The sequence below is a fragment of the Propithecus coquereli genome, unplaced genomic scaffold, assembly GCF_000956105.1.
Source record: "Propithecus coquereli isolate 6110/MARCELLA unplaced genomic scaffold, Pcoq_1.0 Scaffold268, whole genome shotgun sequence".
Taxonomy (NCBI): Eukaryota; Metazoa; Chordata; class Mammalia; order Primates; family Indriidae; genus Propithecus; species Propithecus coquereli.
This window is the reverse complement of record NW_012148263.1, coordinates 2,350,576-2,364,606: the sequence shown is the minus strand read 5'-3', so window position 1 is coordinate 2,364,606 and position 14,031 is coordinate 2,350,576. Positions and strand designations below refer to the sequence as shown.

At 42.2% G+C, this 14,031-nt stretch overlaps 1 protein-coding gene across 1 annotated transcript in view; it reads left to right on the top strand.

Moving 5' to 3' along the window:
- Positions 1–14,031, top strand: part of SLC9A9 (solute carrier family 9, subfamily A (NHE9, cation proton antiporter 9), member 9) — a 652,487-nt gene that overhangs the window by 101,546 nt on the left and 536,910 nt on the right. The window lies entirely within an intron of this gene.

Sequence of the window (14,031 nt, the reverse complement as noted above, 5' to 3'; positions counted from 1 at the left end):
AAACACAGCAAACATTAGAATTCATACCAGCTCTTTTCAAGGAAATATATTTTGATCATGAAAAAACTTCTGAGGGAGTGAGAGATATAATTACTGTCTGTATAGTTAATTCTCAATCATTAAGCTTCCCATTTATAATCATTAGGTTATGAGATGGAGAAGTGTCACAGAAATGCAAGAAGTGATAAAGGTGGTTGGAAACTAGAGACCTAAATAGCCATTTCTTTAAGGAAATGAGCTGTTATTTTTAAACATTCATTGGATTTTTTAAAAAGTCATGCTGCATTGGATAGAGGAAGATTCACATTTACTGTTGAAGAAATTCTAAACCTCTGCATCTCCACATAAATAAGACTGCATTGAAAGTTCTTTGCCACAGAAGAATGGAAACAATAGAACATACTTGCTGAGGGTCTACAATATTCTTTTCACTGGGCCTGGATGCCGCATAATGTAAGAATGAGATGAGTCCCCTGTCACAGGGAGCTTTCTAGTTGAGGTTAAAAGACATTTGTTGATGAAACTATCCTCGCTCCCCTAAAACACAGTAAACAGTTAATGTTGCCCTTGAAGTTAATTTATTTCCCCCACACACAAACATACATATACTCTTTTTGAGTCAGAGTCTCTCTCTGTTGCCTGGGCTAGACTGCCGTGGCATCAGCCTAGCTCAAAGCAACCTCAAACTCCTGGGCTCAAGCAATCCTCCTGCCTCAGCCTCCCAGAGTGTAAGGATTACAGGTGTGAGCCACTACACCTGGCCGACACATATTCTTTCTGTTTTACAAACCAAATCATCTGAAGGGCAATGCCATCTCATATGTGTACAGGATGGGGAAGGGGTAAATAAATTTACTCAATATGGGAAATTAAGGGTAGTGGAGAGTCATTCATATCTTCCAAGCTCTTTTTGCCCAATCCTTCCCAAAGACACCCTGGCGTGATTAACATGCAGGAAGTTTGGCCGTGTTCCCCTAGTCTAAGCTTAGTTCCTTCAGTTTTTCCCCTTCAGAAATGTCTAGAGATCCAGGAAGCGGGTATATGCCTCCTGAATGAGACATGTGCTCTGAACACCCTAACCAATTATGCCAACCACATATTAGCATAATTCTCATGACATATTTTCCAGCTCAGGCACATTTAGATCAGAGTGGTATTATGCTACAGCTACTGCTTTCCCTTGCTTACAGCAACTGTGGGCATGACTACTATACCTTTTAAGAATCATTTTGCAAAACAGTTTGTATACTTAAATAATATAATTATGGGACATGTGGAAAGAGCTTTAGAACTTCTTCGGTCTAACCTTCCATTTATAGCTAAGAAGACAGAGACCTAGTTGCAGAAATAATCACATTTACAATTCCTGAACGGTTTATCACCCCACTATGTTTAAATGTGTGATGAGAGCAGACCCTCTGCGGTACCTGCCCTCTGACATCAGGACTTCCTCCCTTCATACATATTAGCTACATATGCTTGTATTTATTCTTGTTTGACTTTACATCTTTCCAACTTCCTCTCTTAAAATGTCAACTTATGTTCAGCATGAGGCACTTTCTCATCTTTGTTCCCTCTGGCTCTCTTTTTTCTGTATTCTAAATAGTAGTTCTTCTTTGTTTACAGCTCATGATTGTCCAGTCAGAACCTCCTAGGCCATTTCCGAGCTTGGTGTTCATCCTCTGTCAGTCGTCCATGGCCTCAGTAATGCTGCATAACGAACCACTACAAAACTCAGTGACTTAAGGCAATCGTAGCCCAGAGTCTGCAGGTCAGGGGTTTAGGCTTTGCTCTGTTGGGTAATACTTTTGTATCATCCGGTCTTACTCACATATCTGATATTTGGCTGGTGTGACAACAGTGACTTGGCCACGTGCCTCTCATCTTCTAGCAGGCTTGCCTGGACAGATGTGTTTTCATGGTGCTGGCAGAGGTGTGACAGAGGAAGCAGAAATGTGCAAGACATTTTTAGGCCTCTGCTTAAGACAAGTCTGCTAATGTCCTATTGGCCAAAGCAAGCCACATGGCTGAGGCCACAGTCAGAGCGGGAGGACATAGCAAAGTTACAAGACAAAGAAGGGTGAAGAGGTGGGGCTGCTAATGTAATCATCTTATCATCTATCCTGGATAAAAACTCAAATAGAACATGAAAGTAATATTGAATTTTGCTGCACAGATCCTAGGATGACTTTGAGGCATAGATTTATATCAGTGATTTATATTAGCCATCACAGATTTATATCTGCCATAGAGAGCAGTCTTTAGCACCAACCGATGATTGAGCATTTTTCTTTTCCCAGTAAAGAACAACTAGTATATAAATTAAATGCTATTTACTTCAATTTAATAAGGATTTATTGGCCAAATACGATGTCATGAGTAAACAGCCTATTGAGCAGCATAATTATGACAAGAGATCCCTACGGAACGCCAAGTGGTCCCCATCTTTTCTAGGCAGCATATTTACAGTGTGACCGACTCATAGGGCCTAACCCAAGGAGTTAGAAAGTGGGGATCTTTCTTGTTTTAACTGGTGATAGACTCAGGTGCCTGAAACAAAATACCAGGCATAGTGAAGAAAGGATGGAAAGTTCAAGGAAAGAATTCTTAGCCTTTCTAGATGAGTGGGGTGGCCACATGAGTTGGTGACTGTGCATCTAACAGTTTTCCAGAAGTTACTGTGAGGGCTGCAGTTGGCACTGGTCATGGGAATGTAGCTTGCATTGCATACGTTTTACATTCCAAGGTCAGAAAGGATTAGAAGAGCTTTGTCGGGAAAAGGACATGCTGTCACTGAAATTTCTCCAGTCTGCTGCACAGAAACAGCCTGCATTCACCCTGAGAAGTAGATAAGGATCCCCATGACATAGAGAGAATAATTTATCATGACTCTATAACCTACCCGAGAGTGCTTGCATCACATGTTAGATACCGTCAACAACTTTCTCCATCAAATTGTTGTTGAGAATTAACAGCTAGGAGAAAAGTGACTTTCCTTAGTAATAGTCCTTTCCTTTTCCTTACCCAGTCAGAGCTTATTTTTTTTTTTAAAAAAAAAACAGTTAATCCATAATGTAGGCTTGGAAAGAGAAGGGGGAAGAATGCAGGTATCCTGTCTACAGCATGACAAAGGATGGCCTTTCACGAGCTGGAGCTCTTAGTAGAGAACTACGTGTTAATAATAGCCTAGGAAAGGCGAATGCTCCTTGTTAAAAAGAAGCAAATACTTATCATATTAGACTCTCAGTAGATACATTTTATGTAGAAAAAACAATTTGTCTGACTTAATGGCTATACCCACAAGTTTCCTGCATTGAGAGGTTTTACAAAAGTTATCACCTTAAAGATTCCACTAGGTGGAGATCCTGAGCCATAGTCCATGGTCTATGACAAAAAGGAAGAAATGTGAAAAAACATTTTATTTTGCTTTTCACTTCGTTTTTCATCGCTTTTTTTTCTTTTGAAAGATTACAGAGTAGGATTATTTATCGGTTGGTATATTAAAGAAAATATGGCATGTACAAACAAGCACTTCAAAGGTTTTTAGTAACACCTATCACAGGAGGCTGAATTGATACTAAAAACCAGGAGTGTAAAAATCCATGATGGTATTTTATTACCAGAGAGAAATGGAAGGGGCTTGTGCTTTTCTTTAAAACCACAGTGAATAAATAACACATCAATTATTTGAACTGATTTATTTATAAAGATATTTACTTTAAATCAGATGATTGAATTCTTTCAACTCAAAATTTCTTTGTTCAGAGTCCAACAAGTGAGATGAAAATAAGTAGAAGGATGTAAATTTCTAAGGCTTGTGAACTAAATAGCTCTTGCCATTGACAGATATTTAAATGCCATTGTAAGTGGCATCTCATGCATGTTACCTGGGTTCTGGAAGAAGAAGGTGAGGGACTCCCTTGGTTGTAAGAAGAACATGTGAATTGCCAGTTCTGCACACTGAATATTAGAGCCAGTAAAAGCTGCCACCGAGAGCCTTAGAGGAGGGCTAGCCAGGTCTTCTACATGCATCTAAGGAACCCTTCGGGACATCAGGAGAACCTTAGAACCAGTAGTCCTATCCCCTCTTCTTGTTTACAAATGGAGCCCAAAAGTACAGCGTGAGTGAATGGCAGACTCTGGGCCAGAATGCCCCTCTGGCACCCAGGCATTCTGCTGGCTACTTCTCACTGTTCTTCTGAGTTGATCTGAGTTCTTCTGCTGTAAACTTGCTTCCTAAGGTTATGAAACTTAAAAAACTTAACCACAAAGCCTTCTCAACGTGGTGAAATGTAAAGAGCTTTAAATCAGGAATATCAGCAGACTCAGAATGCAGTGTCATGTTGGCCACTAAGTTGTGTGACCTCGTTCTTTAGGTTTCAGCATCTTTGTAAAATGAGGAGGATAGAGAAGACACCTCCTTGTTCTACCTGTGCTCACCCACTGGCATATTAATTGCTCAGGGAAGCTCAGGTAAACTTGACAAAACAATCCCAGGTAGTATCCTTGCCTCCATCTTCCTTATAAAAACATAGCTCACTTGAGGAAGTTGCTTTGGTGATCACCGCACTAATAAAGCAACCCATTACAAAGTTTTATTTGGGAATATAGAAATTAGGCTTCTATCAGGGGCCATTTTAAATTATTTATTAAGAATTACAGTGAAATTCCATTTTAATGAAGTTGGTAGGCTATGAAAATAGCCCAAATACCATTAAAATTGAAGTCTACTCTGCAAAGAAAAGGATATTTATCATATTAGATGTGGTGGTGGCTATTATTATTTTTGAACCATTTCCATAAAGCCAGTGTTTACTGTCTGCTCCATATTTACAACAGTATCAAACTCATTAGGAGATGATGTCTAAAGAGTGCTATTTGGGGAATTTCAAAGGAAGGCATATGAGAGTGTGGCTCTGAATTTATCCATTCGCTCAGTTCCTATGTGGGAGAGTTCCATGAATATTCAGAATAAAGTGTGCAGGATTTGGGTACAGAGATCCAACTTGCAGTGGGTTTATTGGGGTTATTTTGTTGCCAGTCTTTCCAACAGGAGACGGAGGTGTGCTGGTGCCTATGATATTGTTATTATTCTGAGACTGAATCTCAGCAGCGTTTAGGGAAGGGCCCTCAACTGCAAGGGGACAGCAAATGTTGATGAAAGGGATAAATGCTTAGAACAGAAAATAAATATGGGGAGATAGAAACCACAGATTGGAGGTCTGTATGGTATTTTAGTTATGACTCTCTTTGTAAGTGACAGAAACCAACTCAGGGCAGCTTAAGCAAAAAGGGTGTTTACTGTGAGGATAAACGGTGTCTCTCTCACCAAATCTGATGGCAGGAAAGGAGCTGGGCCCGAGGAAGAACCTGGACTAAGGAGCTGGACAACTACCAGGAAAATAGAAAGTACTCCCTCTCTATCTCTTTTCTGTGTCCTTCCACTCCTTGCTCTCCTTGTGCCTCTCAACAGATGTGGAGGAAACAAGGCAGATATTCCGTAGCCCCTGCATTGATGGTTTCTCAGCCAAAAAATACCCATCAGAACAACTGGTTATTCCAATCCCAATCCCAAATTCTCGGGGAGGAGGATCTGAATGGACTGGCTGGGGGCATGTGCCCACCTGGGTTTGAATGACTCTGCCCTGGGGAGGGGATAGTGCACGTATGTCTGCTGGGGCCCTCTCCTGGGGATGTCACGGTAGCTCTCAAGGGGTCTGTCATGCAGGGAGCAGCAGAGTGTCAGATGTGGAAGGTGGCTGTGTAGCCTAGTGGTTGAAGGCAGGGACTGGGACCAGGCACCTTCATGTAGATCCCTGCTCTGCCCCTTAGTACCCACGTGAGCCTGGACAAGTTATTAAGCCTCTCCTCCTCGGTTTCCTCAGCTGTACTATGGGAGTGGCCAGAACACTGTTGAGAAGATGAACTACTCCATGTAAAGTTGGCAGCACAGTGTCAAGAACATAACTAATAAATATTAGTTGTCGATATTGTAATTATTAAAAGGTGCAGCTACTTAAAAAGAAAATTTTCTGAGTTACCTTGAGTTAGTTTCTGAGGCTGTAGGAACTAGTTAGCAACCTCTTACTTTGCAATCCTCCCTTTTTTGTTGATAAGTGTAGACATATTTAAAAGCATAGTTTCCCATTAAGACTTGAATAAGGCTCAGAGGACCCCTTTCTCCCCCTGCAGCCCCTCACCCCTGCCGGTCCCGGCTCTTCTGCTAGAACCAAGCTTAGTATCATTTACACCTCCTGACCTGAGTCTTCTGCTCTGCTTTACCCATCTCTGCCTTTCCTCCATTTTGAACTTTTGAAATTACCTGACACCTATATTCCCACCTCACCACCCTTACCTTGACTTATTTTCTCTTCTGTACTAACAACTTTATCTCCAAACAGCTTCAAGTCTGCATATCCCTGAGACTTCCTACCTTCTTTGAAACATGAGGGTCACCACCCCATCAGGGAGAATGCCTACAGCCATTAAGTCCTGTAAGTAGCAAGGACTCTCTGTTTAGAAAACAACAACAACAACAACAAGCCCTACTTTGAGAATCAAGGCCTGATTTACTAAGAATATTATAACGTGATCATTCAAAAGTAATTTCTATTTCTGAGTGCAGCACCATATAACAGCCATATTAAATAGGTTGGTAAACGTACAAGGACTTCAGAATACATCTGTTCTACGTGAGTTTTTCATTTAAGGGAGCTAATTATATCCACAACAGCAAACTTGGGTTAGCATGGGCTGTTGACCATGAGTTGGCAATGGCCTCATTATGTAGGACTGGATGTTATAAATGGTAGTCATTAAGACAGGATTTTACCTTTATTTAGGGACCAAAAACACAAAATGCAGAGTTTCTCAAATTGGGCATTCTGGGAAAGTTCCAAGTTCATGGAACAGGATGAAAGAGAACAGCTTTGAAAAACTGTGTGGTGGTGGCAGTAACGAGGATGACTGGTCCAGCCTCCCTCCCCACATACTTTCCCTGCTGTTTTCTTTGCCTGGTGACTGCACTGACTCGCCTTTGATCATTTCCTCCTTCTCTTCATCTCATTATCTTCATATTTCCTGCCAACCTCTTCACAGTCCCCTTCCTAATCCAGTGGTAAGGCAAAGGAAAGGGTAGCCTATTATACTGTCCTTAAAATCCTGAAAATCATACTTTTATTATAAAAAGCAAAAATATGAGGTGAGATATGAAAATGTTAAGAGATGGAATGAGTTAGCCAGGGAACTAGACACATTGTTCTCACCCTGGATTGGTGGCAGGGGGAGGCACATATTTGAAATGCTGGGAGAGAGGACATTTTTAGTTGTCTGAAGGGTGTTATATGGCTTTTGGTTCCTGGAATACCTGGATGTGCACTGGCTTGCAATGCACAGGAAGTCCCACATAGTAAAAAATTGTCACACTCCAAATGTCAGTGGTTCCACTGTTGAGAAACCTTAGTGGAGTGAAATATACTCATTATTTAAATCAGGGGTCACAAAATGGCCATTAAGCCAATGACCGTGGCCAGCAGATGTGTTTTATTTGCCCTGAAGCACATTTTATAAAAATCTGAATTTGAATGATGGGGAGGCACATTTTCCATTTCCCCATCAGGCCCACCTCCCGCCTGCCTGGTGTTTTTCACCATATCACTCATTTATGGTACCCACTTAGAACTTGAGGACATTTGAATCTGCACGATGATTTTAATTTGGGTGTCACAAATCTATATTATTGAAATGAAAAGCAGACCCTGAATTCTTCCTGGTATTGGTTTAATTTTTCTTCCTCTGGCATTTGTGAATCATTTGGCTTTATGGATCATCTGTGGCATTGTTTACAAGGGGCAATTCCTGGGACATTATAAGCAGGTTTTATTCTCCAACTTCTCTTGTTTTCTGATATGGATTTATTGGTTCTTCCTACAATTTATCTAAGCCCCTGTAGAAAGTATTTTTATTTTATACATTTGTTTATACATGATTTGTGCCATTTCTAAAAGGCTTTGAGGCAGCTTACAGTAACAAGACAATTAAAAGTAGAAACAGAACCATTTAAGGGCTCAATTAAAAGAACTAGAACTACCAGGATTAATTTGTCACTTCAGCCAGACATTTAATTTAACTCTGTGCTTGCTTGGATAAACCAAAGATTAGATTATATAATTCTCATTGTCCAATTAAAAAAAGCATACACCTTTGGGAAGACAGACCTCTTGAACTTACACTAAAGTCTAAAAATATTTTATTGTATCAATTTTTGTAATATGACTATTCCTATTAATATTTTCAGCCTGTTGGTATTTATTGCTATAAAAATGGATTATCCATCCAACAAACCAACATTCTCCCCAGAGTGCCCTGGGTTCTGATGTACAAAGGTGTGGAAAACCAATAAATGCTTTTAAAAATGAGTACTTTTGAAAATCTTTGGACATGCTTAATATACATAGGACAAAGATTATAAGGCAAATGGAAGTTGATGCCAAAGTTTGCCAGACATCTTGGGGCATAGCTGTTTTTAAGAAAGCACACTGAAAATATGCCACTAGAACTAGACAATGCATGGAAATGACACTGATAGGTAACCCTCTTTTCATTCTAAAGGCCTTACCTGGTCAGTCAATAGATTTAATTGGCTTATTCCAAGGATTTATAGAGCCTGGTTATTACCATTGTTTTGTGAAGAAGACCTTTTCTTTTCTGAATCCTGAGGTCTAGTTATGGGATTGTGGCCTTCATGTTTTGTGACCACAGGCACAAAATGGCCTCTAGATATTTTCTCTTTGAGACAGTGTGATGGATGAACAGTGATTTGTTTGACTTTGCGTGGATGCACAGAGGAGAAAGAAGACCTGACTGGTAAGAAATGCTGATTTGCCTGGCATTGTGTTTTAGAGACTTGGCCCCTGGAGCTACCAGTGCATTATCTAAGGCATGACACTGAGCAAGGTTCTTACCGGAACCTCAGTTTCACCAAGACTTATGTGGTGTTCATCATCTTTCCTTTATTTTCTTTTCACTTTGTTTTTTCTAGAAAGCTTAAGGAGAAATTTAGAGAAATTTAGAAATTTAGAAATTTATTGCTCTGACTTACTTCTTGACTCCCAATACAATTCTCTCCCACTCTTCCCCTGATATATAGAAATGGAATACATTTAGCATAATACTTATATGATAGCTTTATATTCTAAGTGACTTCAAACTCTTTTTGGAAGTCAGGGGGGTATATATTACAAATAAGTTAGATAAATAATGATATGTGTTTTTAATGCTTTTTAGCAATCCTGCCATATTTCTGTCTTCCACCTGACTGTTTAATAGAACATCTCTATGTGGCCACAATGGAGCCTCACAATAAATATTTCTTGACTGTCTGGAGCCCTATTGTTTCTAATAAGGCTGTAATATATTTTTTAAACAGGAGATCTTATAAATTTTAATATTAAATGATGATGATCAAGGTTGCATACTGATTTAGGTACCTCCTCTTCTTCTGTGTCCTTAGACATAATGTATAAAACTCTCTTTGCTCTGAGATGCCTGTGAATATGTTAAATACTTGAGAACACACCTGTGGTCATATAACTATTTTGGGAAATCACCAAGGCCTATAGATGTGGATCCAAATGTGTTCAACTTGGAGAAACCAAGGCAGTGAGCCTTGGCAACCTATCGAGGGTGGAAGCATCTTCATTTCCACTCAGAGGAGGCTTGGGGGCAGCTGGGGAGCAGCCTGGCAGCCCCTGTGCTCTCTGAGAGGAGCTAGAGGGTCCTAAATCACCTATTGTGCAAACAGCTATTCACTAGCAAGTTGTGGTTATAAGATTATATGTCCATAGCAAGGTTTTGATGGTGCCGTAAACCACTCAAGCTCAGCTCTTATAATTTATTGAAACATCAGCTCTCCTCAAGGGAATTATACGCTGATAATTACCATTTGTCCAGGTGCCATAAACCAAGCCAAGCAGCTTTGGATTTCTGTACGGCAGAACTAAATGCCATGCTGGAGGACGGAGGGAGACTTTTATTAAAACTAAACAGCTTAACAGACAAGAATCCTGCCATCCAAATGCAGTTCTTTAGATACATATACTCTCTCATCTCTCCTCACTGTCCACCCTTGTCCTAATCCCTGAAAATTCCTGTTTTGTAGGAGCTTCTGTGATAACCAGCTTTCCTTCTGAACATCTCCAGCTTTTGTTTTTTATCATCACGAGCTTTGTCTCAGGACTTCTGGCACAGTTTCCACCCCTCTGTTTTCCCCTGGTCCTTTTTTTCTCCAGCATCTGCCTCTGTCTGACTTGCCCTTTTCAGCAAGGCAGGCTTTCAGTAGTTCGCTCACGTGGGGAAACATCTATTCTGCACAGGGACCCACTGAGGTTCCCACGTCAATAAAGCAAATTGATGGCGGGTTTAACACATTTCCCAATTATTGTCTGCAGATGCTTTTCAGAACAAACAATCCCTGAAACCCTTCACGCACAAGAAAACACTCCCCTGGCAAAATCATCTTGTTGGGAGCTTGAAAAGGAAAACCCTAACAAAAGAAGAATAGAAAATATTCACTGGCAGGAGCTTTCTAGCCATAGACCTTACTCCTGTTCAGAGGGATAAGAGCAGGAAAAAAGTCCCAAAGCATCATATCCTGACCCTGGGCTTACCATACTGGGACTTTTCCTGAAATAGAGTAGCGGCAAGAACACTTTTCCTTATTTTACCATCACGGTGGTTATGTTTCACTGTATTTTCTGTTCCTTCTGTCTCACTTCTCCACTGCTGTGGATTCGGGTGGTTAATCCTGACAGCTGTTCATCCCTTCTCCATACCTTTGTCTTGAGGGTCTCTCAGATGCGATCTCTGAAAGCCTTATCCTAAACTCTGGAGGTTGGTCGGGCCTCAAGCCCTTCTAGAAGGAAAAGGAAATCCTGAGAAACCCAGACATGCCCAATTATAGGGGAAGATTTGACTTATTATTGTTCTGTTCCCTGTCCTCAGGTAGTCTTTGGTAAGTTAAATGCAAAAGACTTTACTTGTTTCTCTTTATTAAACTTTTTTCTTCTTTATCCCCTTTTCCTTCCGCTCTCTACATAAAGTATTAGAAAATTAATTTGAAGACCTTTTCTTACATCTGTTATTATTACACGCCCCTCTGGGCAGCACTGGTAATGCAAGTCACCCCAGCAAGGCTAGGGGTGGCTGTGGCTTAAGGCTCAAGAGGACTAAGTTCCCTCCACACTCAGACGCTCAGCCACGTCCATCTGCAGTGAGGAGCAATTCGGACGCCTGCCCGGTCCCCTGGCTGCGACAGCACAGTACAGCAGCCGTCTCTGCAGAGCCCTGGGTTGCCTTGGATAATCGCCACGCTGAAACTCAATTGTGGCAGCCAGTGCGTCTCCTGAAGGACATGGGGAAAGAGCAAAAGTTTGGTGCTGCGTTAGGTGAGGGGCAACCTCTGTTGGTTTGGTCTCTTTTCCTCTCTTGAGAGAAAATTCCATCTTGTTCTTGCATCCATCCAGAGAAGGGAGCTGGAGCTCTGTATGGCTTACAAAAATAGCAGATAGGGAAAAGAAAGCAGAGCTTTTAATCAATGTTTGGTGTCTCTGCAAAGTTCGGCTAGTCTGCTGCTCCCCAACTTGCATGCATTTGGTATGAGCATGGTGATAAATCCATACCTTTCTGTCACACAGGCCAAATCCCCATTTCAAGGAGGAAAAAAGCCTTCCAAAGGTGGCTAAATATAAGAAGGCAAAGCTGCAGCCTGGAGGCAGATATGAGCTTTATAAATCAGAGCAAAACTTCTTGGAGCCTTTCTGCTCCAAGGGAGTGGAGAGAAAAGGAGTGAAGGTCTGAACTTCAAAGAAATGTAAATAAAACATTCCTCCTGCTCTGATTTTAATCTTTTCATTGGCTGCTTTCCGTGAAGGATACCTAAGTGAGTGGATTTGCCTACTCCTTCAATAAATGAAAGCTTTTCAGAACAAGATCATCAGCGGGGACCCCTTACCCCAGGAAACTGTAATTGGAGGTAAATATTAATTCCAGAGGAAGGCCTTTGAGCCCAAGAAGTGCAGCAACAATATGCCTCCAAGGAGCTGCTGCTTTTCTTTTCCATATCCGTTGGAAGCAGATTGTGGGAGCAAAGCTTATCTCCCATTTCTATCCGTTTTAACAATGCTCTACCCACTGCTAGTTAAACTGAGCTGCCTTAAGCTCAACACAAAAAGCCCTTTTCAGAGCATCTAGCAGATAACTTTGAAAAAAAGAAAAAGAAAAGAACCTTTTCACACAGCTCTCCTGGTACCCTTTCATGAGTTGGGGCTCTGTGCAGGCAGCCAGGCCTGAGATGGCTTTTGGGGACAGAGACAGTACCAAGCATTAGGACTGCACTCATTGTTTTAAGTTGCTGCCACACTCTTGCCCCTACTTTCTGCCTTTTTGTAATGTCCACCCTCACCTCCCCACGGATGGCAGGCCAGCAGTGGCAGCTGTGATGTCCTCTCTTTGTACATTGGTCAGTGAAGCACAGTATCTCCTGTGTTAAATCGTCTCGCCTTCGTCAGGCAATGGTGTCTAAAACTTACGGTCGCATCTGGAGACTCACTAAACTGCCTGTGACTATGGTGATAAAAAAGAGAATTCAAAACAGATCGATGGCCAGATCTGCTAGAAGGCTGTGAATAGTTTTTTTTCTTGTCACCAGTGCTAAAGGTGGACTGCCGCCCTCTCCGCTAATGAGATAGATCTCCGGAATCTCATTTTCCTTCCGCACAAGGGCAGGGGTGGTGCCTGCGCTGCTGCTGCCGCTGAGGAGATTTCTGAGAACTCCGGAGTTTATCTTAAAATCTCTGAACATCACTTTGAAGTATGTATACTTTGAAGTAACTCTGAACCTGTTTCTGAAGAGTTTGATGAGTGCCTGAGAGGCGATTAAAAAGACTCTGGATGGAGGGATAGCCTGCTCCTCCCACCCCTAGCTGCTCTGTCCTCTCACCAGCCTGCCATGTTGGCGAGAACAGGCTTTCCGACGGACCCACTGAGGATGCCCCAGGCCCCGGCCCAGAATCACACTCCAGCCAACTCACTGCTGAGGAAAAAGGCAAACGTTGCCTACCTCATTTTAATCTTCAGTGTGGTCTACATCCCCCCACCCCATACCCCTGATTGTTTTCTTGCACTTCCTTTAGCATTTACCTGTGATGCCATGCCCACCTCCTTACTCTGACCTTGATCAGTGTCATACTGTTTACTTCCGGAATGAAGCTTCCTGTCACTCTGTCACAGGTCAGTTCTCCTGGAAGCCAACTCCAAAGCAGAGCTTAGTGTGCAGAGATTCAGAAGTGCTCTTGGGATCAAGACCCGTGGAAGAGAGGGATGGGAGGCAGGAGGGTGCAGAGGGAGAAGTTGAGAAGTTGAGCCACAGTACAGCTTCACCCAAAGGCTCAGCTGACCCCAAAGGGTGGGGGACCCTGGAGTCAGAGATGCCCTTCAGAGCTGTCCTCAACTGACACAGTAGGTCAGGCTTTTATACTGTTTGTGTAATATCACTGGATGCCCTTGGAAGGAAGTGTACCCTTGCACAAGGTGGCTTTCTTCAACCAAGGCAATCTCCACAGGGGGCTGACAGCTGAAGGCTGTCTTGCCGCAGCAAGAGGGACAAGTCCCACATTCCTGAAGGGAGATGAAGGCCAGGCTTATCATCCACCACTGCCTCTCGTTAAACATTAGGCGGACCTGCTGGAGACATCCTACTAGTGAGTTTAAGGTGACACACTTCGAGAGGGCGATGCCCTCCAAGAGTGTGCAACCTCTTCTCCACACAGCAGGAACCTGGCTAGACAGCAGCAAGAACTGCACCTTTGACTCACCCTGTAATATCAAACTGTGGTCCCAGTTAGCCTGGCTTCAAAAACAGGACTGCCCATTAGGGATGACGTCCTATCTCACCGAAGCACATCTGATGTGCATCTTCCCCAGCAGCCCTGAAAACTGGTTCTGCCAGCTGGAGCGGAGAGAGCCAGCATTTAC